This window comes from Schistocerca serialis, chromosome 3 (genome assembly GCF_023864345.2).
Source record: "Schistocerca serialis cubense isolate TAMUIC-IGC-003099 chromosome 3, iqSchSeri2.2, whole genome shotgun sequence".
Lineage (NCBI taxonomy): Eukaryota > Metazoa > Arthropoda > Insecta > Orthoptera > Acrididae > Schistocerca > Schistocerca serialis.
Genome location: NC_064640.1, coordinates 121,024,211 through 121,032,818, shown reverse-complemented (window position 1 = coordinate 121,032,818; position 8,608 = coordinate 121,024,211). Strand labels below are relative to the sequence as shown.

At 40.9% G+C, this 8,608-nt stretch overlaps 1 long non-coding RNA gene across 2 annotated transcripts; it reads right to left on the bottom strand.

Annotated features, from left to right (window-relative positions):
* Positions 1 to 954: 954 nt before the first annotated feature.
* On the bottom strand, positions 955 to 3,034 carry LOC126471565 (uncharacterized). Of its 2 annotated transcripts, none has more exons than XR_007586341.1 (3): positions 2,965 to 3,034; positions 1,177 to 1,275; positions 955 to 1,092 (listed from the first exon to the last, which is right to left on the bottom strand). It is a non-coding gene; the product is annotated as an uncharacterized LOC126471565 (long non-coding RNA). The 2 variants fall into 2 exon arrangements; XR_007586342.1 differs by having other exon boundaries at positions 2,820 to 3,004.
* Positions 3,035 to 8,608: the final 5,574 nt, after the last annotated feature.

The window sequence follows — 8,608 nt, the reverse complement described above, 5'->3', positions numbered from 1 at the left end:
AATTTAAAAAATACAAGATGGTGAAACTAGCCCATTTCCACATTTTCCCTCTATTCCTCCTCCCCTTTTACCCTCTCATATCCTATTCTCCAGCCAAACCCACTGTAGTATTTTAGTAGGCATTAAAATGAATGAGCCATTCTCAATGTGGCAGTTAAGCGAGTATTATGAAGAGGCCGACATTCATTTGAACTGCATAAAATGACATCATGTTCAATTTAGTTTGAATTACACATACACACACACACACACACACACACACACGAGAAATATTTAATGGATTTCAGTGCAACTACTGGCTGGATGGGCAAGACAAGCAGAGAGACCTTGGACTTAGTGGGTATGAGAGAAAGAGATAGCTGATCACGCCAGCAGTGGAGGTGTCTGATAACACTCCCAGCTGGCTGATAACAGGCAACGAATGTCAGTGCTGCTAAGCTTTATGTCATATTCCATCTCTCTCTCTCTCTCTCTCTCTCTCACACACACACACACACACACACACACACACACACTCTGTGTAACGCTTGCTTAGATGAAGCAGAAGCATTTGTGGTCTAGCAAGCAACAGTTCAGGAACTATTTGCAAATGATCAACATTTAAAAATCAAACTGAGATTTTATATACGACTCGGTTACAAACACCAAATTTGGAATGAGGGGTTGATTACACATTATTTTCATGTGCTTAGTGTCATAGTGTGTAGTTTTAGTGTTAATAAACTATCATTTTGAATTGTATCAAGTGAAAAATATAAAATATGTCATACACTGTACCTATCATCAACTTGGTGCTCTCTCTCTCTCTCTCTCTCTCTCTCTCTCACACACACACACACACACAGCATTACATCATACTGGTTTAACGTACAGGATTTCCAACAATAAAATACTTAAGCTCCTAAAATTCTCTCTCTAATGGAGGAAAAAACCCTCAAAAAAACACTCTAGGTGAAAAATTTTATTACAAAAAGATTACATTTATCTAAAGCAAATATTCTTTCTGATACTTGAGTGCTTGTTATATACTTTCACTAATGAATTCGTCAGTTTCATCTTCATCAACATCATCATCTTCTATAAGATCAAGAACTGTAAAGAAGAACAATCATGAAGCAAAGCATTTTCTAATCACAGTCATACTAATTAAAAATTGTTGACATTTATAAATTTCACCTTCAATGTCCCCACTCTCACAAAAACACATATTTCTTCTCTGTCTCCTCCACCTCATCCTCCTCTCCCATCTTTTCCTTATCAGTTATTGGATCGAAACTGCAAAGAAAGAAAAATAATAACCAAATACATTTTCCTATAGAAAATGAGAATAAAAGCTTTTGAAATGCAGTATTCCAGAAGAATAGTTAATAGTTAGGCAGATCAGGTAACTAATGAAGTGGTACAGCATCGACTTGCACATAAAAGAGCATACGGCATAATGTAACTGAATGAATGGGGAGACGTCAAGAAATAACAAATTTGGTTCTGGAATGAATTGTGGACGGAAAAAAATTTGTAAATGGCGACCGATGCGTGAGTATAGTAATCAGGTACAAATGAATGAAGGTTTTAGTAATCATACGGAGATAATGTGATGTGTACTGGATAGACTAGTGTGGAAAACTGTATCAAACCCATCGCTGAAAGACTGAAACGACACTAGTGCTTGTAAACAACTAGAATACTTTAAATAACCTAGCGTCTGTTGCTTTTAATAACAGAATCTAAGAAGAAATAATTAAATATTAATCAACATCATTGCAGTGGCTTACTGACTGTGATGTTATAAATTTTTCATCTTCTTGCACCAGTATGGGAAATGTGGTTCTTGTTAGGGTCATTGAATATGCTCTTTTCAGTCATGATAGGCACTCACAGGATTCTGTTGTCAACTGTCGTAACATACTAATCCACTAAATTACATGCAGTGGTTACCGCAAGGTTAAGGCAGAGCTTCTAATCTACATTTACATTCACTAATTTGTGGAGAAATTTGAGTGCCTTCATCACCATAAACGTTTCAGGAAGAAGAAGAAGAATCAGTAGGTGAAAGATTTCAGACTTACACATTTTTGGAGAGAGTTTTCATACTTGGTGAATTGTTCATTGTAATATATATGTCTGAGACCCACTATTTTCGTTGCACATGTCTCCTTAACAGAAAAAAGTGTTGAACAACAATAACGATTATGATGGCATGACAACAGTACCCTGCATCCAGGGGAAATCAAACTTTTATAAGCCACGTCCATGGTTGTTGTTGTTGTGGTCTTCAGTCCTGAGACTGGTTTGATGCAGCTCTCCATGCTACTCTATCCTGTGCAAGCTTTTTCATCTCCCAGTACCTACTACAACCTACATCCTTCTGAATCTGCTTAGTGTATTCATCTCTTGGTCTCCCTCTACGATTTTTACCCTCCACGCTGCCCTCAAATACTAAATTGGTGATCCCTTGATGCCTCAGAACATGTCCTACCAACCGATCCCTTCTTCTGGTCAAGTTGTGCCACAAACTTCTCTTCTCCCCAATCCTATTCAATACTTCCTCATTAGTTATGTGATCTACCCATCTAATCTTCAGCATTCTTCTGTAGCACCACATTTCGAAACGTCCATGGTAAGGCAGCTAAATAATTCCGAATACTTTCAATCCTTTACGCTGCTTCGGTATTAGTGGTATGGGGAAAGTGTTTGTGGACGCTGATTCACCAAAACTCTTATCTCATGTGAAATGCCCAATCAACCAGTTCCGGTAGTTTCCAGACATGTTCCAACAGGCAAAAAAAGTTCTGTCGTGTCAACATAAGCATCATATTTACCTTCCATATTTCAAGCAACAGGAAACAGATATGCAGATTCACCAACCAACAGTAGTTGTTGCCTCTTTGCTTCGTTACATTGGCTGGCTTTTTAGCAAGAACAATAATTTCATAGTTAAATTAACTTTGAGTCTCTATTTCTCACCAGTGCATGGGCAAATCTCACGGGCTCCAACAACAATGTATTATCACGCTCGACTGGTCGTCAGCGTTACACCAGCCAGCACCCACCCACGGCTATCTCTGAGCCATCACAGAAGGCATGACGCAATATGCGGAAAATTTTATGTTACAGAAAACTAATACAGAGTAATAAAATAGATCTAACCAATTAGAAATCTTGAAGTTGAACAAAAGGCGAAATCCAAAGAGTTTCAAAACATCAAGATTTATTTGATTCAGAAAATGTATTATATACAAACCACAGTTTATCACGAAAGCACAATAACCTTACCTACAACATGAGCGAGTGCAACAGAAATATGTCAACATCAATTTAAAACGATTTTCCCCAGAAACTTTGATGTAAGTGTGAAAGAAATGCATTTTGCTATACTTTTTTTGACTTTTTGATCCAGACCGTTTTTTGACAGTCTATGGGTATACATTCATTGCGGAACTTTTTTGATACTTCCGTTTTTTAAACCTTAAGTATGAAACAAATTCCGTAACGGAACCGCCGGTATAAAAATGATATTTACAGTGTTGTGCTCTTAGTGGAGAAGGAGTAACAGTAGAATGGCTGAGTCAGGAGAGCTCACTGAGTTGGAAAGTGGACCAGTCATCGGTTATTAAATGTGTAACAAAACCATCAGAGACATTCAACCATTCTAAATCTGCCAAAGTCGACTGTTGGCGATATTTATGTAGAAGATCCAGGTGAGGATGCATACAATCGAATGATTGGAACAGAAATTGTGCAATATATGTGTTCATCCATAACGTGATTGATGATCGGCGTTAGATTGACGAGGCGGTTAAGTGGCAGAGACAGTAATGTTGTGGTCACAGAAGTAGCCTGCTCCATTGGCAGATGCTGAAACTGTGGATGTTGCTATGCAACTGTGATAGTGAGGGTTCCATATGCTTAAAGCTGAGAAGTGGCAGTGTCTGCATAGGTATCCTGTTGGAGTCTGTAGTTGGTAAAGAATATTTTGAGGTGTGTCCCTTCATTGGCCAGCCATTGCCCGTGCTGTCCCTCCACGATGAGAAGGTCGTTGACCAGTTTAACCGAGTGCTCTTTGGACCAAAATTGTTGCATGTTTACTTGCACTATGAATACGTCATGATCCAGAGTGATGTGAGTACTATCATCTGTGCAGACTGTGCTATCGTCAGTCATGTTAGACGTATCCTGTAGAATGCACTCACACTTTAGTCTGTCGATAGTATAAGTAGTCGATTACTAAATGATCCTGTAACGAAGCGCGCTGCTCTCCGTTGGATATTCTCTATCTCTTCTATCAACACTATCTGGCACGGATCCCACACTGGTGAACAATATTCAAGCAGTGGGCGAACAAGTGTACTGTAACCTACTTCCTTTGTTTTCGGATTGCATTTCCCCAGGATCTTTCCAATGAATCTCAGTCTGGCATCTGCTTTACCGACGATCAACTTGATATGATCATTCCATTTTAAATCACTCCTAATGCGTACACCCAGATAGTTTATGGAATTAACTGCTTCCAATTGCTGACCTGCTATATTGTAGCTAAATGATAAGGGATCTTTCTTTCTATTTCGCAGCACATTACACTTGTCTACATTGAGACTCAATTGCCATTCCCTGCACCATGCGTCAATTCACTGCAGATCCTCTTGCATTTCAGTACAATTTTCCATTGTTACAACCTCTCGATATACCACAGCATCATCCGCAAAAAGCCTCAGTGAACTTCCCATGTTATCCACAAGGTCATTTATGTATTTCGTGAATAGCAACGGTCCTACGACACTCCCCTGCGGCACACCTGAAATCACTCTTACTTCGGAAGACTTCTCTCCATTGAGAATGACATGCTGCGTTCTGTTATCTAGGAACTCTTCAATCCAATCACACAACTGGTCTGATAGTTCATATGCTCTTACTTTGTTCATTAAACGACTATGGGGAACTGTATCGAACGCCTTGCGGAAGTCAAGAAACACGGCATCCACCTGGGAACCCGTCTCTATGGCCCTTTGAGTCTCGTGGACGAATAGCGCGAGCTGGGTTTCACACTATCGTCTTTTTATAAACCCATGCTGATTCCTACAAAGTAGATTTCTAGTGTCCAGAAAAGTCATTATACTCGAACATAATACGTGTTCCAAAATTCTACAACTGGTCGACGTTAGAGATATAGGTCTATAGTTCTGCTCAACTGTTCGACGTCCCTTCTTGAAAACGGGGACGACCTGTGCCCTTTTCCAATCGTTTGGAACGCTACGCTCTTCTAGAGACGTACGGTACGCCGCTGCAAGAAGGGGGGCAAGATCCTTCGCGTACTTTATGTAAAATCGAACTGATATCCCATCAGGTCCTGCGGCCTTTCCTCTTTTGAGCGATTTTAATTTTTTCTCTATCCCTCTGTCGTCTATTTCGATATCTACCATTTTGTCATCTGTGCAAAAATCTAGAGAAGGAACTAGAGTGCAGTCTTCCTCTGTGAAACAGCTTTGGAAAAAGACATTTAGTATTTCGGCCTTTAGTCTGTCATCCTCTGTTTCAGTATCATTTTGGTCACAGAGTGTGTGGAAATTTTGTTTTGATCCACCTACCGCTTTGACATAAGACCATATTTTCTTAGGATTTTCGGCCAAGTCAGTACATAGAACTTTACTTTCGAATTCATTGAACGCCTCTCGCATAGCCCTCCTCACATTACATTTCGCTTCGCGTAATTTTTGTTTGCCTGCAAGGCTTTGGCTGTATTTATGTTTTCTGTGAAGTTCCCTTTGCTTCCGCAGCAGTTTTCTAACTCGGTTGTTGTACCACGGTGGCTCTTTTTCGTCTCTTACGATCTTGCTTGGCACATACTCATCTAATGCGTATTGTACGATGGTTTTGAACTTTGTCCACTGATCCTCAACACTATCTGTACTTGAGACAAAACTTTTGTGTTGAGCCGTGAAGTACTCTGAAATATGCTTTTTGTCACTTTTGCTAAACAGAAAAATCAGGCTACCTTTTTTAATATTTCTATTTAAGGCTGAAATCATCGCTGTAGTAACCGCTTTACGATCGCTGATTCCCTGTTCTGCATTAACTGTTTCAAGTAGTTCGGCTCTGTTTGTCACCAGAAGGTCGAATATGTTATCGCCACGAGTCGGTTCTCAGTTTAACTGCTCAAAGTAGTTTTCAGATAAAGCACTTAAAAAAATTTCGCTGGATTCTTTGTCCCTGCCACCCGTTATAAACGCTTGAGTCTCCCAGTCTATATCCGACAAATTAAAATCTCCACCCAGAACTACAACATGGTAGGGACATCTACTCGAAATATTGTCCAAATTATCCTTCAGGTACTCAGCCACAACAGCTGCTGAGCCAGGGGGCCTATAGAGACATCCAATTACCATGTTTGAGCCTGCTTTAACCGTGACCTTCACCCAAATTATTTCACATTTCTGATCTCCGTCAATTTCCTTCGATACTATTGCACTTTTTATCGCTATAAACACGCCTTCCCCTTCACTCTCCAGCCTGTTTCTGCGGTATACATTCCAGTCTGAGTTTAGAATTTCATTACTGTTTACATTTGGTTTCAGCCAACTTTCTGGCCCTATCACAATGTGGGCATTGAGACCGTTTATTAATGAGAGCAGTCCTGGGACCTTTCTATAGACGCTCCTGCAGTTTACTATTACCACATTAATATTGTTAGTCCCTGTTGCGTTTTGCCTACTACTACCTTATCGCGTCTCAGCAGGCGTCTTTTCGGGCCTTCGGAGGGAATTCTCTAACGTAAAAACAACCACATGTGCACTCCACACGTACTCCGCTACCCTTGTAGCCGCTTCCTGCGTGTAGTGCACGCCTGACCTTTTCAGGTGGACCCTACATTTCTCGACCCGATAGCGGAGGTCGAGAAATTTGCACCCCAGATCTCCGCAGAATCGTCTGAGCCTGTGGTTTAAGCCTTCCACTCGGCTCCAAACCAGAGGACCGCGATCGGTTCTGGGAACGATACTACAAATAGTTAGCTCAGATTCTACCCCGCGAGCGAGGCTTTCCGCCTTCACCAACTCCGCCAATCGCCTGTATGAACTGAGGATGACCTCTGAACCCAGACGGGTGGTGCATGCTTTGTGATCTTAATATTTGTAACTGTGTAATTACGTGTGATGTGTGTTTCATGATGGTATTCCCTGAGCAATCGGAATAAAAAGAAAGGCGATCGATTTAATTACTTCTTACAAGACCTGCATCCATCTTTCCAAACAGCAGAGAATGATGAGCAAGAGAAATCCAACCCTCGCTAATTTGTTGTAAATAAACAACATACCCTTGAATTTCCCTTTGTGAGATCCTTCCTCTCCACTGCAGAGCCACCAATTTCCAGGCGGGGGAGGGGATAGGAAGAGAGGAGGGGCAGAGGGTGGGGGGTGGGTGATGGGGTGGTGGGGATAGATTTCCAGAAAAATTCTTTAAATAAATAAATAAACTATATTCCACACATTATCTAAGTTGTTTAAACAATATTCCATACATTGCAATAGATTTCCTGACAAATTCTTTAACTAGATAAATAAACTATATTACATAAACTTACATAAATAATTAAACAATATTCCATACATTGCCTAAATTCTTTAAACAATATTCCATACACTACAATCGAATTCTCCCCAAAGGACCAATCAACTGAGTCTTTTTCCCACCAATTTCTGGGAAGGATGGGAGGGGGTTTACCAGAGGGCGAGGGGATAATTAAATGATCTATTTAATTAAGTAGTCAATCAAATTGATAAGAGTGAGAGGGGATATTCCAGTAACTCAGACCTGAAAGTGTACCTGTATTTGGTAGGGGGAGGGGAGTGGGAGGGTGTGGAGGAACAATAGGTTAAGGACCTGTCAATCAAAAGAAAGGATCCTGTTAGCAGAACAATAGGTTAATGACCTGTCATCAAAGGAGAACAATAGGTTTGCCCCTGAGTGCATACCTGCCCCTGATATAGGGAACCCACACTTCCAAAATGCACCAGCAGTGCTGGTGCGCCACTACTGTCCTGTTGTTGGATGGATTCGTGGATGGGACAGCATGTGTAATTTCTGAAAGATGACTCTCCTTATGCTGATTGGTACAAGAGGTTGAAGGTGAATCCCTGGAACATCACAAAATACTTGTGTTGACAAGTGAGGAATGGAGACGATTCTATGCGCAAACTAGTTGTGCTGCCTTGTGGGAGTTCCCATAATTGTGTATCCTGTAGTTGCGCTTCTGCTGGTTTGTCATAATCAGTATCCGCTGCGAGTGTGTTGATCCAAGAGAGATAGTCTGTCTCTACATCGTCTGCATCATGGAGATGTCGAGCATAGGTTGTGAATTGCGCAATATACTGTAAATAGCGAAAACGTCATGGGGAGCAATCTGTTGATGGATTGCAGGTGGAATCCACCCAGGGCCAACGGTCTGTGTAAATGCTCAGAGGCTTTCCGTCAGCATCATCTTTGAAATGACGTAATGCTTCGTACACCACCAATAATTCCCTGTTGTACACTGACCACTTATACTGTAAGTTGGTCAACTTCCTCAAAAAGAACAGAGGTGGATGCTGTATTCCTGTAACCCACTGTTGGAGGATTG